The following is a 22,985-nucleotide window of genomic DNA, read 5'->3' on the forward strand; positions in this document are numbered from 1 at the left end:
ACTTCAACAGGTACAACTCTACTTTTGGCATCTTTACCGCTACCACCTTCAGCATCCTGCCCACCCTTACTTTAGCGTCCTACCATCACCACCACCATCCCTAGCTCTCTCATCCTATTACTACTACCACTACAACTACCTACACCTGCAGCTCTCTCCAGCCCACCACCACCACCACTCTACCTACACAACACCTACCTATCTACAGCAAACACAAGAACAAGCACCTCAATACATTCTCTCTACAGACCCTCCTCCGTCCCCCTCCCCTTCACTTCATAATTCCTTAATCTGGGGTAGGTGGAGGGATTTCTCAAGATTCTCAGGAGTAGATTTGTGGATTCTATCGGTGAAAGAATTTGTCTTTGGATTGCAAAAAATCATCTTTATCTCATTTGCACTTTTTTTACATTCGTTTGTTTTATTCTATTTTATTTCATTTTATTCCATTTTATTTTATATCTTTTTTTTTTTGCTAGATTATTTCCACAATGTCGATTTTTATGGATGCTAATATTAAATTAATATAAGGCTGATAATATTATGTAATAATTTATGTTGTATACAAGAATACGTTGTTGATTATTTTCCCCCCAACTTTATCGAACATGGCGGTGGTGGCAGTGGTAGGAAGGGAGAAAAATAAGAAGACGAAGTTGTGATAACATAAGCAGAGGGAAATATAAGAAAAAAATATAAGCAAAATATGAGAAAATAAGGAAAAGAAAAGATTAACAAATGCTGGTTATAGACAGACATACTGTGAGAATACATCATGTCAGTCATAACTATGTCGTTATGGTCGGTTATGCGCTCGCTCAAGTTGTTTTATCTAGTCATTGTTGTATTTAACTTTTCTGATCCGGAGTTTATCTTCTTGTGCGGTTTCCTCTCTTATCTTCTTATAATCATGAATCCGCTTTCGGATTTGTCACTCCAGATTTGTTTTTATCTCACTTCCTCTTATTATTTAAATAGAAAAGAAAACAAGGAGATATATACAAGTAAATATGGATGATTTCCTTGTGGATGCGTATAAATTTATGGTGAAAAACTGTCTTCAAAGAACTTGTATTGTTACTCCTCTCTCCCTCTCTCTTTCTCCCCCTCTCTCTTTCTCCCCCTCTCTCTCTCTATACATACACACACACACAAACGAATGAAGGGCATTCAACACATTTATTGGGAGTTACACGTATGGATCAAAACAGTTTGACTGAAATTCCTTGGTACTCTGAGTTTCAAGCGTGATGCTAATTTTAGGCCATAAGAATTTGAATTCAAATTCCTATGTACTCAATACCAAGGGAAGAGTGTTACTTATAATAATAATAAACTGGTTCATTAGATATTATCATATAGTTGCAACATATTGCAGTTTGAGAGGAAACTTATACATACATACATACATACATACATTGCATGCATCCAAGACTACTCTGTGTAATATTGTCCTACTTCCACCGAAAGAGTCTTGTTTCTAGGCTAGAAACCAGCTTTTTCTCTGTCGGAAAAATGAAAAGAATTTCGAAAAATAAACCACTGACACACATATATAATGCCACTAATTCTGTCTCACTCTCTTTCTATCTATGTATCTATCTATCTCTGTACATGTGTGTGTGTGTGTGTGTGTGTGTGTGTGTGTGTGTGTGTGTGTGTGTGTGTGTGTGTGTGTGTGTGTGTGTGTGTGTGTATATATATATATATATATATATATATATATATATATATATATATATATATATTATTTTGTTTAAAAGAGTTCCAACACTGTCTGTTTTTTATGTTTTATTTATATTCCTGCAGAACCAATGTGGGGTATAGAATATGGAATATATAATATAATATACAATATATAAAATAAAATTAAAATGGATGGCACCATGAAAGAAAGTATTGAATGTAGATGAAATATTGAGTGTTCAATATAAAGGATTAAATATATAAATATAAATATATAAAGGCGACTCGAGTTTCAGGGCTATTTCCCTTCGTCATGGCCGGTATGACAGACTTTAACAGACTCACATATATATATATATATATATATATATATATAAACCTTGTTTATATGTGCGCATGTGTATAAATAGTATATATATATATATGTACACACACACACACGTACATAGACGTAAACACACAAAGTGTATATACATGATGGGTTTCTACACAGTTTCCACTGTACCAAATTCCCGCTCACAAGTTAAACGTTAGCTAGAGGCTTTTGTACACGTGCTAAATTTACTCTTGATGAGACCCTAAGCTATATAAAGCTGTGAAGCCCCTTGTTACAAAATTAGCCCCACAAAAATTTAAAACGTTCATACCATTAATAATGTTTTAAGTCTCCTGTCGATCGTGGGGCTCTGAGCTGTGCTCTGTGGGAATTTTGCTTAAATTTAGCTCTGGGAAGACAGAGAACTATTTGTGACCAGTTGGCTGTTCTTATTTCTAACGTAAACACAGCATCACTAATTTCATCCGTCGGTTACGACAACTAGTGTTTGATCAACCGAACAGCCTGCTCATGAAGTTATCGTGCAAGTGGCTGAGCACTCCACAGACACGCGTACCCTTAATGTAATTCTCTGAGAGATTCAGCATGACACAGAATGTCCTTTTGAATTACAGGTACCACTCATTTTTGCCAGCTAAGTGGACTGGAGCAGCACGACATAAAGTGTCTTGCTCAAGGACACAACGCGCCACCAGGAATCGAACACTTGACCTTACCATCGTAATCCGATTTCCCTAACCACTAAGCCACACACATTCACAACCACACTTGCAATAATTTTAAATAACGACTGTAACATCAACGACAACAATATGACGACTCTTGGAACAATGACAACTACAGTAATATTGATAAAGCATTAACTATGGCTAGCTTGTCAGTAACAGTAATTAACTATGACGGTAATTATTACATATATTTGTCACTTTGCCACTAATTAGGCAGATATGTTATTAACGAGTTTATATCTTAATTAGATTAACACGATCTTTAATAATCCCATAAACTTATCAATATGTATTTTTCTCACACCTTGTGTCGATATGAACGTTTGTGTATGTGTATAGCTATGCATGTATCACTACATGTGTTGTGTGTATATGTACACAGGCATGTGTACATATATATTGTATACATGTGAATCTGTATGCGTGAATATGTATGTGCGTGTTACATAAACACAAAACAATCGCGTAAATGTGTATATAAATATTTATGCATGCACACACGTGGTGTACATGTTTATATATGCAAATGCCTGTGGTGTACAAAAGCTTATATATGCAGATGCATAAGTATATATATATATATATATATATATATATATATATATATATATATGTGTGTGTGTGTGTGTGTGTGTATATATATATATATATATATATATATATTTATATAAAGCTGAACCAAATTAACACCAAATATACAGTGCGTGTGTTTTTATTGGCTAAACTGGCAATATGACCATCCCCAAGTACAACAATATATATATATATATATATATATATAGGAAAATGAAAAAAGGGCAGAATGTTAAACTGGAAGCATATTTTAATAAGGATTTCTAACCGGTTTTCATTGCGAAAGCAAATTATCAAGAAGGAGAATGAAAATGTTTTTTACAAAGAAGTACAAAATGGAGAAAATAATATATAAAAAAATAAATATGCCCATACATTATATTGTCTTTGAGCTTTTGAAGTTCAATAGTAGTTCATGTATAAACTGGTAGGAAAAATAAGGATGCATGAGAGTTCAGAGTTTTGTTAGGTTTTAAAAAAGGGTTAAAAGTTTGTGTTAAGCAGGAAATGTGGTGTAAAAACAGGAAGTGTGTGTAAGGGGAGACAAATGTTTTTAGTTGGAGTTATGAACTCTTTTGCAACAGGAAGTTTGTGTCTGTTCCTAGGGAAATAAGGTCACTGAGGGGTGTGTGTGTTAAGAAATGGCTGGAATTTAGTTCATAACTCCAACTAAAAACATTTGTCTCCCCTTACACACACTTCTTGTTTTGACATCACATTTCCTGCTTAACACAAACTTTTAAACCTAATAAAACTCTCAACTCTCATGCATCCTTATTTTTCCTACCAATTTATACATGAACTACTATTGAACTTCAAAAGCTCAAAGACAATATAATGTATGGGTATATTTATTTTTTTATATATAATTTTTATATATATTATTTTCTTCATTTTGTACTTCTTTGTAAAAAACATTTTCATTCTCGTTCTTCTTGATAATTTGCTTTCGCAATGAAAACCGGTTAGAAATCCTTATTAAAATATGCTTCCAGTTTAACATTCTGCCTTTTTTTCATTTTCCTATTATTTCTCCATGTGCGGTTAACACAACCCCACTATTTACTGACTTATATATATATATATATATATATATATATATATATATATATATATATATATATATATATAGTCAATCCAAATATGAACAAGCAACAAAACACACGAAAAAACAACAACACGAGGACGTGGAATAAGTATTATTGGACACTCAGGAAAGGAACGACAGGCTTCTTTCAATTTCCGTCTACCAAATCCACTTACAAGGCTTTGGTCGGCCCGAGGCGATATGGTAGATGACACTTGCCCAAGATGCCACACAGTGGGACTGAATCTGGAACCATGACGTTGGGATGCAAGCTTCTTACCACACAGCCACACCTGTATGTATGTTATGCATACATACACATCTACACCAATTTCCATACCTGAACTGAAAGAATTCATTGGGAATTTTATTCTAGAAATTTCTTTTGATTATCTTTGTTCTTATTTACTGTTTGTTGTGATTTCGAATTTAGGTCACAATAGATAGTGGAACTGCAGCTCAGCTTATAAATATGTATGTATTAGAATTTCTGGTGAGTGAGTGTATGAGTGTGTATACACGCATACATGTTTATGCACGTGTGTGTACATAGGGAGAGATAGAGAGAGAACGAAGTGTTCTTATTTATAATTGATGATAGATATGATGAGTGATAGATAGATAGATATGATGAGTGATAGATAGACAGATTGACTGGGCGTGTGTTTGTCCATTTCCCATCATTCTTGTTATAAATAAGGTTAATTTATCTCATTAAACAAACAGCATTACCATCTATGATATCTATTACAATAGGGATGGTGAACAGGATTGTCTGTGTGTGTGTGTGTATGTGACTGCTCATACATACATGCAAACATGTACAATCTCATATGTATATACTTGGATATATTTATATACGAGTACATATGCATACACACAATAACACGTTACACCCTATTGCTTACACACATACATACAATAAATGTGCACAATAAAACATTCACACACCTCATATACTTAACGATACACATGCATATACTTCCACACAAGTGTGTGTATACACACACATATATATATATATATATATATATATATATATATATAACATACACACATTCCAATGCGCATATATGCAGATATGGCATATATACACATACAAACACATGCATGTACACAGAAACATATACACACACACATATACAAACATCCAAAAGCGCATATAAACATTTCCATGTAAATATACCCACACACATATATATACACATGCATTTACACAAAAACACACGCATACATGTTTGTACACACATACATGCATATTGTTGCATGCACGTACATACACATACATGTTCACACAAGAACACAAACACATATTTCCGCACACAGACATATAAGCATATACTTACACGCCTGTACAAACAAAATCACACACGCTCACATCCAGACAAAAACTCAAACTATACATGCAGACATAAACCGCATTTGATGGCATATAAGTTGTATTTTTTTCCCTCCTGAAAAAAGTCTCAAAACATCACCTCAGGACCTATATACAAAGTGGGGGGCCACCCATAAGCTTGTTTTTTTTTCTCTTTTTTTATCTTGTATGTTTTATTACTATAATCATATAGGATATTTTCACTTTCGTGATTCTATGCTTTATGTTCAGCTGTATTGCTAAAATACTTTTTATACATCGTAACGTTTTCTGCTGTAGCTAAGGTATTTTTCTAATGTTTTCTAATGTACTGCTAGATTGCTTTAAATGTTCCATATTTTAATGCACTAAAACTTTTTTTTTCTCCACTTGAATTTGCGCTGCTGAAATTGGGATCCGTCTAATATGCACATCCCTGTGCCACTTTTACCATCAACAGTACATGCACACATGAATACACATATTTCTCAGCACACACACAGACACTCACACACGCCCATCAACAAATGCCCATAACGACTCTTATTCCAGAAAACATTTATCTGTCCTAATTAAAGGTTCTCAACCCTGGGGGTCCATATGAGATCTTGTTGTTAAAGTTTATGCACAATAAATTAATTTTACTTCTACAATACATAAAATATTTTCACACTTTTTTTGGACAATTCCTAACAATTTTTAATTATAAAATATGACTGTGTGGTAAGAAGCTTGCTTCCCAACCACATGGTTCCGGATTCAGTCCCACTGCATAGTACCTTGAGAAAGTGTCTTCTACTGTAGCCTTGGGCTGACCAAAGCCTTGTGAGTGAATTTGGTAGTCGGCGACTGAAAGAAACCCGTCGTGTATATATATATATGTGTGTGTGTGTGTGTGTCTGTGTTTGTCGTCCCCCCCCCCCCCACCATCACTTGACAACCAATGTTGGTGTGTTTACGTCTCCGTAACTTAACGGTTCGGCAAAAGAGAGCAATAGAATAAGTACTAGGCTTACAAAGAATAAGTCCTGGGATTGATTTGTTCGACTAAAGGCGGTGCTCCAGCATGGCCGCAGTCAAAATGACTGAGGTGTAATCCCATGGTCATTCATGGCCGGAGGGGGTCTTTATCCTATATATGAACGTACATTTTCCTCTGGAATTCATTCAAGTTTTATCCCTTACAGAATTCAAAGCAAGAAAGTAACAATGTGGCAAGGGTCTTTTATTTAAGTCAAAACAATTCTTGGATGTTATGCTTATAGGTATAAGTTGATATGTGTGTATACATGTATGTGTGTGTGAATAAACTTACACTCGTGTAATGGGTGTGCACGTCATGTTACTATACAGATGCATGTGTTCAGCATTATTATTTGTGTAATATATATATTCCATAGCTAAACAATATTGTGTGCATATTTTCAGTCCAGAAACCTCAAATGGAGAATCCCTGAAATGTCTAGAAAATTTTCAGTGCACATTTTATACGATTGTATTTTGAGAATATGAATCGGTTTTTTGGGTTTTTTTTTTTCTTTAGAAACCCAGCTTTTTTTCATTTTGCTTTTGATTGAACCCTCCTGACATAATCGTAAATGATCTGCCGAGAAATACAGTATGTCTTGAGTATTTTAAAAACCAGAGTGAATGAAAAAGAGAGAGGGGGGAAAAAAATAACCTTTTACTTTATTTACGGACCCTGAAAAGAGGAAAGGCAAAAATTGACCTCACTGGAGTTTGAACTCGGAGCAAAGAGAGCTGGCATGAACGCCGACGTTCTAATGACTCTACCAAATCACCACCTCGAGTTTATTGTTTGTTAATGAACCATCAAGGCTCTCTAACCTCTCTCCCCACTACTCTTCCTACTACTACTGTTGCTGCTGCTGCTGCTACTACTCTACTATTACTACTAAAATGCTGAACGGTAGCAGAAGGCTCTTTATAGAAATGTAAACAAGACTACATCAAACACAGCTCATTAACAGGTTAATTAGTTTGTGATGCACCACTCTTCAGTAGACCAATGTTGCTCAGAAAGAGTTGGGGTTGTGAGAATTCAAAAGAGGAGGTGGGCGGCGAACAAATTATCATGTTTAATAAAATTAAGATGGTTTTAAACATTTTTTTTTTAACCGATAAAGAAAGCCGTATTATATGAATATGAATTCTATTTTGTCTTCTCGTTAATAAAGAGTGGGAGGGGCCGCACAATATAGCTTGTCGCCGCGGTGGTGGGGATCTGGTACTTCTCAGTTTTTGAATCTCTGCGGTCGACAGTAGACTTGGCTCATTTTCATTTCGGTGAACTGGAGCAATGTAAAAAAAAATAACACAAGGTTCATCCAGTCCGATCTGGTCCAGGATTCGAACCCACAAACATACGATCATGACTTCAACAACCTAACCCACGTTACTATGCTACTAATTATGTTTCATTTAGTTACATTCCTCTGTTCCAGATTCAGTTTTTTATCTAGGTCAAAATTTACCTTCTCCATCCATTCTCTTGGAGGTGGGGGGGGGTCTCTAAAACAAATACCATTTGATTCAGTCGATTATATTTCCCCTCCCTGCTTCACAATTTGTAGCATTGTGTCTATTTTAGAAACTCGGCATCGGACCAAATGCTTTGTCGTTGTTTAGTTACATACATTCGCCGTCTGGCTTGGTTGCCTCTGCGTTTCTTAAGTACCATTTAAATACTAGGGTTGATTTCATTTCACCCTAGGCTTTAACGCCTCGTTTTAATAACCCCCTGTTGTCCTCCACTGCCCAACTTGCAACCTCCTCGTTTTACCATCACCTTTTTTTTTTCGCAAGATAATACTTGTATGTTGTGTTGTTGTAGTTTAAACATTGCTGTTAGTGGAAAATGAAAATGTTGTTCTAAGGCTGCATGTAAAAATGATTAACAACACTAACGAACAATTAACAGAAGCTGTATTTACTGCGCATAGTGTTTTCTGTGTTGGTGTTTGGATGACAAATAAAAACGACAATTTATATCTAATGGGAGAAACATATTACTGGAATTTACGACAAAATAACTGATACATATCAGCCTGTGATTAGCCCATCACAATTGGAAAAAATAATCGTATTAAATTCACGATGGCAAAATCTGTAGCTGGTGAACCGAAAATAAGTTTGGAGATGCTATAACAACTGCCTCAACGTTCTGAAGTTACTGTCAAAAATCCACCTTTTTATAAAGCTCATTAGAAGGTTCTAGAGAGTCGAATTACGTGATAGCTTGACTCTGGTTGGTCGGTTAATCGGCCGATCACGTGAAACAACAGTGATCTTGCTGTGGTATCTGTACGGTTATCCAGCGATTCGGTTTCGAATCTGCTACATACTTATTAAAATGTAAATGAGTGTATTCCTAGGCTTGGCTCATTTACATATTACTGCAAGGTTTACGACTTAACACTAGCTGCTAAACTCCTAAAACAAAGGTACAGGACCTTTTATTCACCTTCCAGAAATCCGGGAATACTGTGCAGTATATTTTTGCCCTGCATTGAGTAAAGAGACCCTATTTTTGAAGTTGATTAATTTGCATGCGGTGTGTTAAAATAGTTTTTATGTGCATTGATAAAGACGGCATACTAACAAACCCTGCTTTACAAGTGTATTAATGTGTACACATAACTGTTAAATAAGATTTTATTCTTGGCTTTTTTCTTCGTTTAAATTTTTGTCCTATAAACATTATACTGTATGCATGGTGCAATATGATATATGCGTGAATTTTAAGTAGATTAATAAATATCAAATGGATCCTGCTTTAGAAGTGTATTAATTTGAATCTGATAAATTACAATTTAGTGGTTTATTTTTCTTTCTATAGTGTAATATATATTTTAAATGTATATTTAGGCTGTCTCGAGAAATTCAGAAAACCAGAAATCCGAGCCATTTCCAGGTCAGATATTTGGTTTGGTTCTATATTCATTCTCGCTGTAAAATTAGGCCCGCAAGAGTCTTTTTGGCTGCTTTTCTGACCCACAGCCATCTCCTCTTACTGACGCCGGTTATCTTCCACTGTCCAACCTTCAATCACTTCACTTTTTCCACCATCTGTCACTATCTCCTTCACAACTTCACCATCACTACATGTTTATGATCGCTTGATATTTTGGTGATGGGAAGGAGAAGAAAGCGAACTCTGATTTATTAAAAACTTAGATATTTCCAAGTTTTACAAGACAAAGACAGCTTCACAAATCAAATGGACAAGACAATTATCTACATGTTTGGCCTAGATTTTCTTAACAACAAAAAAGAAAAAAGGCAAAGCGGAGAATCGCCAGTTGCCAGAGTGGTTAGAGAATCGGATACAATGCCTTGTGCTGTTTGTTCTGGCTCTCAGCGATTCGAGTTCAAATGTCACTGAGGTCAACGTTGTTTTTTTTTCCTTCTTTGTCTTTTTTTCTTTTATTTTTATTGGAGTTGATGTCTAAAGCCCTACTTTGTTTATCTTTCCTTCTCTACAACCCCAATCCGCCTCATCTGCCAGTCACCAGTTTCCTCTTCCTCCTGTCCCTCTAGCTATCTATCCTCTGCCTCTGTCCCCTCACCTCCACTACAAATGCTATTACCATCTGTCATCTTCCGCTGTCCACCATCAGTCCCTGCTGTCTACTCTACAAGCCCTTTATTTTGTAAATCAACTGTCATCTATTAGTCCCCTTCTGTCCATTGCTACTGTCCTCCGGACCGCTACCGCCTCTCTTTTTTCCACCATCACCATCAATTGTCGTTTGCTTCTCCCCACTGTCACTTCCACCTCCACCCTCACCTGCCGTCCCAACACGAATGCCACTACCTGTTGACTATCCTCTGTATCTACACCGCCACCACCACCACCCTGTTGTCTGCTACTTTCACTATCACTTCTCTCTCAGCCATTGCCAACCACACTCTCCCTGGCTTCTCTATGCCAACGTCACCACTACCACATGTTGTCTACTGCTCCTCTCTCCACCACTTCTCTCTCTACTACCACCCCCATCACCACCTGTCATCTGACGTTGCCCTCTCTATACCACCATCACTTTTTGTCTGTCACTTCCCTTTCCACTGTCACCGCCGTCTCCACCATTACCCGTCAACTCCTACTCTCCTCTCTACAACACCAACACCACCATCATGTCTTCTAATGTCCTCTCTACAATAGCCTCCTCCCCTGCACCTCTTGTCTGCCACTAATGTCCTCTCTACACATCTCCATCACCCACCACCACCACCACCAGCTGCTGTTGATTGTCCAATTTTATCTTGAACCTCTCCATCATGTCCGCTCCAACATCAGCCAAGATGGAAGTAGCCAAAAAATCTATAATTATCCATTAGTTTGGAAATGGATTGATGGCACAAGATGGATTTTCATTTCTTTTTTTCCTTCTACTCAATTTTTTCTTTTCACTTTTTGATAATGTCGCTTCACTAATTCTCTTCTCTCTCTCTCTCTCTCTCTCGCCCTCACCCTCACTTTCTTTCCCTATTGCTGCCACACACTCCCTCTGTCCCTATTTTACTTTCACACATTCCTGCCTTTCTTCCACAATTTCTCTCTGTGCCTTTCTTCTAGCGCCCTCTCTCTCTCTCTCTTTCTCTCTCTCCTCACCCTCTTTCTATTTTTCCTTATTTTTCTGACTCACTCCCTCAGTTTCCCATTTGTCTTTCTCTCGCTTCTCTAACAAATTGTCTTTTTCATTAACTCTCCGTTTACTGTCACCCCATCAATCCTCTCTTCTATTACTGCAATTATATGCACTATCGCACACATCACCCGCTAATACACACACACACACACACACATGCATATATATATATATATATACACACACACACACAAACATAAATACATATCACATACATTCACACACACACACACATATATATACATGCGTGTGCATATTGTATGTACACCCACACATTAACCCTATACAGACCCTCGCAAGCCAATTCTTCCGTAAGCATACTCCAGTGCCGCTTCTTCAGTCACAGCACACAACTCTCGTTGCAGTTATAATAACCTTATACCCACACCCTAATTGCCACACACGACTCTACTGAACACACACGCACGCACACACACACACGCATCCCACCCGAGGGTATGACACGCCATATCACTCTTCCTACTGCTACGTACAATCACACGGCCATACACTACTCACTGTCACACACACACACAGATGAGAGTATATCCTTTTTATTTTTTTTTTTGTTTCATTCATTAGACTGCGGCCATGCTGGAGTTCAGCCTTGAATTTTAGTCGAACGAATCGATCCCAGTACTTATTAATTTGCTTTTAAAGCCTGGTGCCTATTCTATTGGTTTCTTATGCCGAAGCGCTATGTGATGGGGATGTAAACATGCCAACATCGGTTGTCAAGCGGTGGTGGGGGAACAAACACACACATGCACACATGCCACCATCATAACCACTACCAGCCAACGAGGAAATTTTTACATGGTCATTCAATCTGCTAGAAATAGCAGCTAAATTCCCCTCAAATCACAACCTGCCGTTTTAAAAAGGTCACATTGGATAAGATAGTCCTGGGTTCCTTGCTAATAGAAAAAAAGATGGAATGGTCACGGTTGGAGTCTCTTTCATCGTAGGTCTTCTCTACAGAGCTGACCCAAAGCTGAACAGCTATAACAACTATTGTAATACACTCACTCTCCACACACCTACACATATCGCATGTAGTGGTATCACTACCACTGTTAACTCACCACACTTTGGTAGACATAGACCGCCAGATGCAGGGTACCACGCACACCTCGTAGACGTAAACCTCAAAACGTGGGCACCAAACCACACCTTCCAGTAACAAATCTTCTAACATAGGTACCACAGCACGTTCTCCAGGTACGGCCCTTTAAATGTTGGTACCACCACAATGTTGACCTACTCCCACAGACACAAAAATTCCACATGAAGGTACCGTTCCACGCTTCCTCCCCTCATAAACCTCCACCCGAAGGTACCCCAGCACACCTTCCACCACAAACCTTCTTGTGAAGGTATCCCTACACGCCTCTCCTCACAAGCCTCCACATAAAGGTACCCCTACACGCCTCTCCTCACAAGCCTCCATATAAAAGTACCCCTACACGCTTTCCCTCACAAGCCTCCACATAAATGTACCGCTACACACCTCCCCTCAAACCTCCACACGAGGGTACCCTAACACCTCCTCACAAAGCCCCACACGAAGGTAGCTTACGCACCTTCCCTCAGAAACATCCAATTAAAGTACCTCTATACACCTCACACCACTTACTCTGACTCCCGGTCGACCTCCCCACATGAAGGTACGTCTGGTGAAGCCAGTGGTGTAACGAGAGAGCGTGCCGCCGGAGCAGCCCTTGATTTTTTTTCCACCAGCCCACCTGGCAATACAGCCTACACACACTTACACATCAAACCCGACCCAAGAGTGCCGCCGGCAATAAAAGCGTCGCCCGTGAAGGACCGACCCCGCTTCCACCATTACCATCCCCACCAGTTGAGCTATTGGACGAAGCCATTTCATATTACCTCTATTTCTAATGGCAATTTCAGAAAGGTATGACCATCACAACATCCAGTTTCCTCTTCGCTTTCATATTCTCTTTTCTTTTCATACTTCCAATTTTGCAGCATCTTTTTATCCATCTATTCAAACTTTTCCTTCTATTCTTTTTTTTTCTTCTTCTTCTTCTTCTTCTTCTTACCCCAGTCTCTCTCTCTCTCTCTCTCTCTCTCTCTCTCTCTCTCTCTCTCTCTCTCTCTCTCTCTCTCACACACACACTCGCACACACGGAGTTTGTCTTCCCGATATCTAGTATTATTCTCTACGCACATTTCAAACACTATTACTCTCACCCTCCGCTAGTCTCTCTCTCTCTCTCCCTCTCTCTCCCCCTCCAAACATCCTATCACCACCAAGCCCTAAAGTCACACGGTACAACACCAACAGCAGCAACTCCTATTGATCTTCATCGTTAACTAACAAGTAAAGCTGCTAAAGAAATAAACAGCCTACAAGTTTACATAATCAATCGTTAATGCCGATTAATCAATAGGTTTGCTAAGTTTGCATACACCTTTCCTACCACCCTAACTCTCACAACAACAATAATAACAGCAACAACTATTACTACTACTACTGCTACCATTGTGCCAAATTGTATTTCTTACCTGGTTCCTCTGGAGATGGCTAATATTTGTTTGGCACATTATGAAACACTTCCTTGGAGTACATATATGCATATATGTATATATACACACATAGACATACGTATATATATATATATATATACACACACACACACACACACACATACGTGTTTGTATATATATATATATATATACACACACATATATACATATATATATATATATACATATATATATATATATATATATATATATATATATATATATATATGCGGAAGTGAGAAAGAGAAGAAAATGTACAAGATAAAGGAAGCAGATGGATATATATACAGATACACTGTATATAAATGTATAATGCGATATATAGAGATTTTTGTGCCAAATAAATAGTAATGCTGGTGGTGGTGTCTTTAATTGACACGACTGTACTAAAGATCGTCGTTACTCCTTTTATAATGATAAAGATTTCTACATTGGGCACTATGCCAACATATTTTGAAGGCGTGGCGAAGTGATTAGTCAATTACATCGACCCAAGCACTTAGCTGGTACTTATTTAGACCGTTTCTCGAAGAAGGAAAAGCGAAGTTGGTCTGATGGGATTTGAACGCTGAACGGAAGGGAAGCTATCAAATTTTGATGGCATAAAAGATACATGAGTATATTAGATTGCACCGTAATGTCAGTAGCGCGAAATTCAGGAGAAAAAGTTTTAATGTATTAAAGCATATGTAATATGTAAAACAACTTTGTAAGGCAGCGAGCTAGCAGAAACGTTAGCATGCCGGGCGAAATGCTTCGCGGTATAACGACTCTGTGAATTATTGTGAATACGGTTGGGTTACTTTGTGAAAACTGTCTCGGTGAATAATTGTGATTTTTGTGGAATTATTACGGTTGCATTTCACGTGAGCTGCTGCATTTTTACCCAGCTATGGCAAGTGGTAGTGTCTCCAGTATGGAGAGCTACGCCAAGGCCACTGCGGTGAGGAAGCCAGTGCCGCTGAAAACCAAGTTAATCAAGTTGGATATGGAGGAGGTGACCAGAAGCAGGAATTTGATAGAAGTTGAGGGAGACTCATGCAAATTGTGTCCCCCCAAAGAGACTAAAGAAAATAAAATTCTGAGGACAGTAGTGTATCGTACACAGGCTGTCGAAACCTGTAAAATTGAAATGGTGACAGAAGAGGAAATCGAGGAGTGCCTGGGTGAAACTGTCAATGAAGCCACGTACATCAACAGAGGAAGAAAGTTCGGTACGGTTGATGTGAGGTTCGCCACTACAGAAGAGGCAACCAAGCATGCAACCAACATATTAAGAAGTGAGAAAATAGCATTGCTACTAAGTTATAGAGGAAGAAGTGTGAAAATACGAATTCCCAGAGTTACACCAGATATTAAACCAGAGTGGTTGGTTGCAACAGTACTGGCTGCAACCAAGGAGGAGCCGGAATTGGGACCAGTGGCGAAAACAAAAGTGTGCAAATGGTGGGGATCTGGACTCGAAATGTGGCTTTTTGCCACATTCGAGGACATAGAAAGAATTCCCTACCAGATAGAAGTGGAGGACGAGAAAACGTTAAATGTCGTAGTCGAGGGAAGAAAACCAAATTGTTAAATATGCGGGGAGAGAGGTCATATGAAGACCAAATGTCCCCTATATGAGTTCACACAGCCAAAGCAAGAGAAAGCACAAACAGAGGAGGAAAGAATTGTAGACCACACTGAGGAAATAAAAGAGAGACAGAAGTGTGAAACAGAGAAAACAAAGGAGAAGAACGAAAATGGAGCTACTAACCCTAAAAAGCGAAGGAAAAAGAAGTCAAAGGAACGGTCAACGGAAAACAAAAAAGAGATTTTAAAAAAAGCCAGAAACTAATATTGTACAAGAAGAGGAGGAGAGAACGGATAAAGATGTGAAATACAAGGGGGTTTTGATAAAGTACGAGAATTGCGAGCAGATGGAGAGAAAAGTTGAGAGGTTGGGAGAAATAATAAGAGTGAAAATGCCAGAGAAATGCGCTGAAAAATGCATTTTGATACGTGAGGAAAGATGCTGGGAGTGCATAAAAGAACTTGGTGAAAATATAATAACGAAACGGATATGGTTGGTGGAGACACCACCCCCTAGAACTGATTATTTGCAGTTGTTAAGGACGGACGTAACAATGATTAATGGAAGAAAGGTAACGCGAGTGTTTGGATTTTTTGAGTTACAAAACCGTTAAAATGTTTACATGACGTTGAACGTAAAAGTGAAAAACTGGATAAATGTGACCACCCGACTTCGGGGATCGAGTGGACATTGCGCCTCATTTTTTTCATTCTTGCATATTATCATTTTATTTTAATTATCCCGATTTTATGTTTGCGTTTTGTACTGTCTTTATATTTTGTGATGTCTTAAAAATTCTTTGTATAGCCCTTTATGGGTAATAAAGAAATCGGTATTTCGTCAGCCGCTACATTCTGAGTTCAAATTCCGCCGAGGTTGACTTTGCCTTTCATCCTTTCGGGGTCGATTAAATGAGTACCAGTTACGCACTGGGGTCGATGTAATCGACTTAATCCGTTTGTCTGTCTTTGTTTGTCCCCTCTGTGTGTAGCCCCTTGTGGGCAGTAAAGAAATAAGAATCGTTTAGTACTCTGGACAGAATGCTTAACGGCATTTCATCCGTTTTTACGTTCCGAGTTCAAATTCCGCCGAGGTCGACTTTGCCTTTCATCCTTTCAGAATCGATATAATCGACTTACTCTTTCCCACGAAATTGCTGGCCTTGTGTCAAAATTCGAAACCGATATTTAAAACAGCTTTGTAAGGCAGGAAGCTGGCAGGAACGTTAGCGCATCGGGCAAAACGTTTAACGGCATTTCTTCCGACTTTACGTTTTGAGTTCAAATACTACTGGGGTCGACCTTGCCCTTTATCCTTTCGGGGCCGATAAAATACGTACCAGTTGAGTACTGGGGTAATCGACTTATCAACTCCCTAGAAACTGTTGGCTTTGTACCAAAGTGGAAATCAATATCTAATGCAACTTCGCATAGAGAGCCTGGGGTGCTTTTGTTTTTTGTTGTTATTTTTTTTATCCTGTTTTGGGGAAATTAATTGCGTTTTATGTCATCAAATACGCTAAGTAAAATATTGCTAAGCTTTTCACCTGATGCTGTGTTGATTTTGTCAGTCACTGTTCTTACATGTAATAACGATAATTGAAAGGCACGAAGGCAGTGGTTGGGGGCCAATATAGGAATAAAACGAAGACTCCCCCCCCCCCAAAAAAAAACCCGCCGGGGAAGAGTTGTGGTGTGTGGGAAAGGAGTGAGAGAGAAAAACAAATGTAAAAATCACTTGTCTAAATAATTGTTGTTTTGGGTCCCAGTCGGAGAAGAAATACCTATATAATTTTGGATTGATTCAACTATTAAAAGCAAGGGTCTTTAATAGCTATGGAGACAGTACTTGAGCAACACCATAGGACGTCGAAAAAGGCGTGAGAGAGAGAGAGAGAGATCGTGTGTATAGATAACTATTGTTTTAGATCCCAATGGGGGAAGAGTCACTTTGGGTAAATCAGAACCTATATATTCTTTTCTACTCCAGGCACAAGGCCCGAAATTTTGGGGCCAGTCGATTAGATCGCTCCCAGTACACAACTGGTACTTAATTTATCGACCCTGAAAGGATGAAAGGTAAAGTCGACCTCGGTGGAATTTGAACTCAGAATGTAAAGTCAGACGAAATACCGCTATGCATTTCACCCGGCGTGCTAACGTCCAACCTATATATTCGAATTACCTCGGCCTGAGCACGCCATACTTACCAGTTTCACTCACCGTTCAACAAATTTATTGGAAGATAGCACTTCTCTTCCATCACCACCACCCCCGCATTCCTTTTGTAGGGATACTTGAAAATTTAATGAGTGCTTGGTCAAAATGGAAAAACCCTTCTTCTCTGTTCTCACTCCATATTCCCAACCGTACACACTAGAGTTAATTTCAATCGATTTTGTTCCTTTGTTGTAAGTTGGCTACGCTAGGGAATAGTTGCAAAGGTTGGTGAAATATTTGTTGTCCAGATAGATGAAACATTGCCCGGGTGGATGGGATTGTTGTGGCTTAGATGTTATCCGACGCATCATTCATCGTGTTGAATGTATATAATATTTCATCTACCCGGGTAACAAATGTGTCTTCAACCTTAGTAAGTCTCTGAATGTAGCCAACTACGGCGACGGAACCAAATCTATTGAAATCAAATCTCAGACGGATTGGCATTCTTCTCATCCTTTGTATCAGTGTACGATTAATTTAGGATTCTTCGCAGCGTTATTCTGCCTGTACACACGTGACATATTATGCAACATACTGCGTGGTATGAAGTATAATTAATCATGTAACTGGCTTCATCTATAATATATCAACCCATTGATATCCTTTGTTTCATCTATGATATATCAATGCAGTAATATCCTTTGCTTCATCTCTGATACATCAGCCCATTGATATCATTTTCATTTAGGACACCTTCTTCGGTTTCAGCCTTGTCTAAAGTTGGCGTTGACGATGGAAGAATATCAGAAATAATCAAGTAACGGTTTTGATGAATTAATAAAAGGCAATGTAGATTGTTACTGCAGCAGCAGTCCTCTACCATCATCCTTATGTTCGATGAAGGTTTCTGCTCCGAAACGTTTGATTTTTATTTCTTCCTCACCGCGACGTAACACCTACTCCGCTGATTCAATCATTTACCGGCACAGACCATCTCTAGTTTCCTCTGATCCTCTAAAGGTCCGAGGCCTAGTGGTTAGGGCGTTACACTCACGGTCATAACATCATGGTTTCGATACCCACACTAGCAAAACACTTCATTTTACATTGCTCCAGTTCATTCAGCTATAAATGAGTTTTAGCAACAGCTGGAAAGTTAGCTCTGCGCCAGACCGGCGTCTCTTTCAGATGGGATGGCGTTGTAATTTCAAGCCATGGAATCCGGTTTAAACTCCGAACTTCTGACTCCTAGGATTCAGAACAGACCCTTGTCTTAGTGCTACTGTTTTATTTTACTCATTAGAATTAGGGAAGAGTTCTGAGAAGTTTGTGTATGTGTATACTCGTGTAGATGTTTCCTCATAATTTTCAGAAAAATAAATATTTTTTATTTAAATCTTCTACAAATCCACTTGATGGTGTAGCTTCCAATCATATTGGAAGTTGTTGAATAAAGTTTTTTCAAGTGTGGAGAGAGGAGTTTCGGAAAATTCACACAAGTCAGATTTGTTCATAACTTTTACAGAAAAATCGGTATTTTGTTTCATGACATTTTCTACAAATGCTATTCAGATTGTATAGATTCCAAGTATATCGAAATTTCATGTGAAAAAAAAAAAAAAATTAATGAATAAGCATGGACACACACATCACAGTTTTTTTCAAATTTTCTAAGTTTCATTTTGCAGACGTGTATCTGTATGTGTGTGTACCAGCCCACCATTTTTTGGGGGGTTTTTTTCATATTAAATTCCGATATAATCGTGATCTATACTACCATCTGAATGGTATTCGTTCACATTTTCATTTTTAAATTTCCATTTTTCTGTAAGTTATGAGGAAACAAAGCTGACTCGTGTAAATTTTGCGAAACTCCTCACCTTCACACTCGGAAAAATTTTGTCACAACAAATTCCGATGTAATCCGAATCTACACCATCTGAAGCTTATTCGAAAAAAATTTCACTAAAAATTATCCATTTTTTTTTTTTTTTTTTCTGGGAGTTATGCGGAAACAAAATCGAGGGTCACACTTGTGTAGGTATGCCGTTTGTGTGTGAGTGTGTATGTACGCCCGCTCCTATGCATTGATTTTATACTGTTCTCTTTTAATGATTCTTATAGGCGTCTGCATTTGTAACTACTCAATCCACCACCATCCCCGTCTATCTCGACACTGCCCCAAATGTATTTTGTCGAGCTGAAATTCTATTTCCTCTGACTAAAAATAGAGGAACGCGAAATTGTTTGCGGTTTCATATTTGATCATTGGGAATTGCGGAATTCGATTACAAAATATGTAGAGAATGTGAATGTGTGTATGTGTCCGTTTGTGTGTGTGTGTGTGTGTGTGTGTGTGTGTATATGACAAAGGTTGCTAGTAAGCACCAGGATTCGTCACTTTAGTGACGACTGTACTTGTAGCCTATTGGACTTAAATTGCGAATTGCCACCTTAATACTTATGTGTGCGCGTGTGTGTGTGTGTGTGTGTGTGTGTGTGTATGCGCGATAGTCTTTCGTTAGCAGCGTTGATTTTTACAATTCTGTAAATGATATTTTGGAAGCGTAAGTCTTATAAGCGATCTTTGTACAATTGAAGTAAGAAAATAGTCTAATATTGGAGCATATAAGCCCATGACGGAAAGAAGTAGGGTACGTGAATCCTACTTTTTTCCGTATTTTTTTCAGTATTAGACTATTTGCTAATTTTTTTACCGCAAATAAATTTGCCATAATATTGAGATCTGGGGACTGGGGTGGCCAGATAAGATAGTCAACTTCTCTAGAATGGTCCTCGTACCATTCAGTAACAACTTTAGCTGTGTGAAAGAATACGTTTCCCCCCGGAAACAGTTCCGCAACCAGAGGATGAATTTGATCAGATAAAATGCTTTAATAGTCATAACTATTAATTCTGCCATGAAGGGGAAACTATTGGGCCGGCGGATTTCCAAGATATACCCCTCCCCCAGATCATTACAGATCCTCCTCCGTGTTTAACAGTTGGAAGAAGGCGGACTGGGTCAAATGTTCCTTTCGGCTGTCTTCACACGTATACTCGGTCGGTGGTCGGAAATAAGGTAAAGGATTACTTGTCCGAGAAAATAACATTCTTCCACTGCTCTAGGGACCAATTCTGTAGGTTTTTACTCCACTCTAAATGCTTTGCAACGTTTGTTTTTGAAAGTAGTGGTTTTCTCTGATTGCAGCCCTTCCGTGAAATCCGGCTTTGTGCAGCTCCCGGAAAACAGTTTTTGTGGAAACTGGGTCCTCGAGGTGGTCATTAAGCTCTGTAGTAATTTTGGGAGCTATACTTTTGTGATCCTTTCTAACAATTTGCGTAAAAGTCCGACAGTCCCTATCTGAAAGTTTTGGTTTTCTTCCGGAGTTTTGTTTCGAGGAGGAGGTTTTTCCCTCTTTCTCAAAGGCTGTCATTACTTTCGAGACACTACTTCTTGATACACTAAACATTTCGGCTGTTTTTGTTATGCTAGCGCCTACCACACGAACACCAACAATTTGACCGCTTTGAAAATCCGATAGATCTGTCATTTTATTGAATTTTAATTACCTTTTTCTGATGATATCTGAAAAGAAACAGCAATTTTAGCAAAACATATTAAGCAACACTAATAATAAATCCAAAACCATAAAAATAAACAAGCTTTTGACAGTTTTATAGATATTTCAAAATTATGACGCTATGATGCTAGGTGTTTCCATTATTTTGTCCAACCCCTGTATGTATATATATATATATATATTTATATATATACGTAAAATGTATCGGGTAGCGAATATTTTTAGAAATTTCACTACCAGTGACCTAGTATGTATAAAAAGTCAATAGACAACATATTCTCAATATAAAATAGTGTACATTTAAAGACATGAGAAACTACCTATAACAGGTAATTTTACACGCTAGAAGAAGCAGTCAAAACGACCAAAACCGCATTCAAGAGCAATTTCAAAGGGAATGAAAAATAAAAACTTTTACCTTGTTTATATATATATATATATATATATATATATATATATTTATATATATATATATATTATTCAAAAGAATTCAGTTGAAACATTCCTGTCACATAGGACCTTGAAGACAGCTAGAAAGCAAGAAAGAGTATTAGTCCTTTAATATTCAATATTTCATATATTCAATAAGACCTTCAATACTTCATTTAATTTTACTATATATACTATATATTCCATATTCTATATCCTACATTAATTTTATAAGAATATAAATAAAACATAAAAAACAGACAGTTGGAATTCTTTTGAATAATATATTTCTCTATACAATATATATATATTTTTTTTTTCATTTCAAAGTTTCAGCTCAGAGCTGCGGCCATGCTGATGCACGCACACTTAGATCGTGGACTCTCCTGTTGTTGACAATAGCTGAATGTTGTTCCAGAGTTTGTTGTGGAACAACCTGCACAAATGATTCGCTTATAGTGATCAAGGATCTATTTCAAAACGGGGGCACCAGTTTTCATTTATGTTTTATGTAGTGTTTTTGGTACCGAAAAACTTTCAAACTTCGTTTACTTATCTATTTTGTGTTATAGAACAGAAAAAAATTTTTGTATTCGAATTTATTTCATGTAAAAAATTGTCTTATTTCGATAATTTCTACTAATCACTGACGTCTATTCAGTTGAAAACAGTTAGCGCTGTAACGGTGTATTTCGTATTAATCCCATAACCCTAATCCTAACTAGACTGTTAACCCTAACCCTAACCCTAAAACTAACCCTAACTCTAGAACCCGAACTCTAAAATTGTTACACACATAGATACGCACAGCGTAATTTATTATATAAACAATATATGCGTATAAATTACGATTAAACCGGATGAAATATGTCACAGGGAATAACATTTTTATGACCACCCAGCAGTAACTCTATTCAGCTGAATAGACGTCAGTGATTGGTTGAAATTACAGAAATACGACAACTTTAACATGGAATAACTTGCGATGTACATTTTTTTGTTAAGAAGACTAAGAGTAAAAGATGTTTTATATGACACATTCTACCAGTGTCCCAAGTTTCAAAGTGTTTCGTTAGTGTTTCGTTAAGAAAATACTGGTGCCCCCGTTTTGTTTTGAAATAGATCCGTGATCAAATGTTTTTGCTGTACATTAGCTCGCTCAGTACATAGAGCAGACGTTGCCTGTCCGGTTTTCTAAAATGCCACACATTGGATGTCGAAAAAGATCACAGAGCAAA

General features: G+C 37.8%; 1 protein-coding gene across 1 annotated transcript in view; it reads left to right on the forward strand.

Moving 5' to 3' along the window:
* Positions 1 to 22,985, forward strand: part of LOC149132273 (xylosyltransferase Oxt-like) — a 228,908-nt gene that overhangs the window by 100,272 nt on the left and 105,651 nt on the right. The window lies entirely within an intron of this gene.

This window comes from Octopus bimaculoides, chromosome 16, assembly GCF_046866305.1.
Source record: "Octopus bimaculoides isolate indiv1 chromosome 16, ASM4686630v1, whole genome shotgun sequence".
Taxonomy (NCBI): domain Eukaryota; kingdom Metazoa; phylum Mollusca; class Cephalopoda; order Octopoda; family Octopodidae; genus Octopus; species Octopus bimaculoides.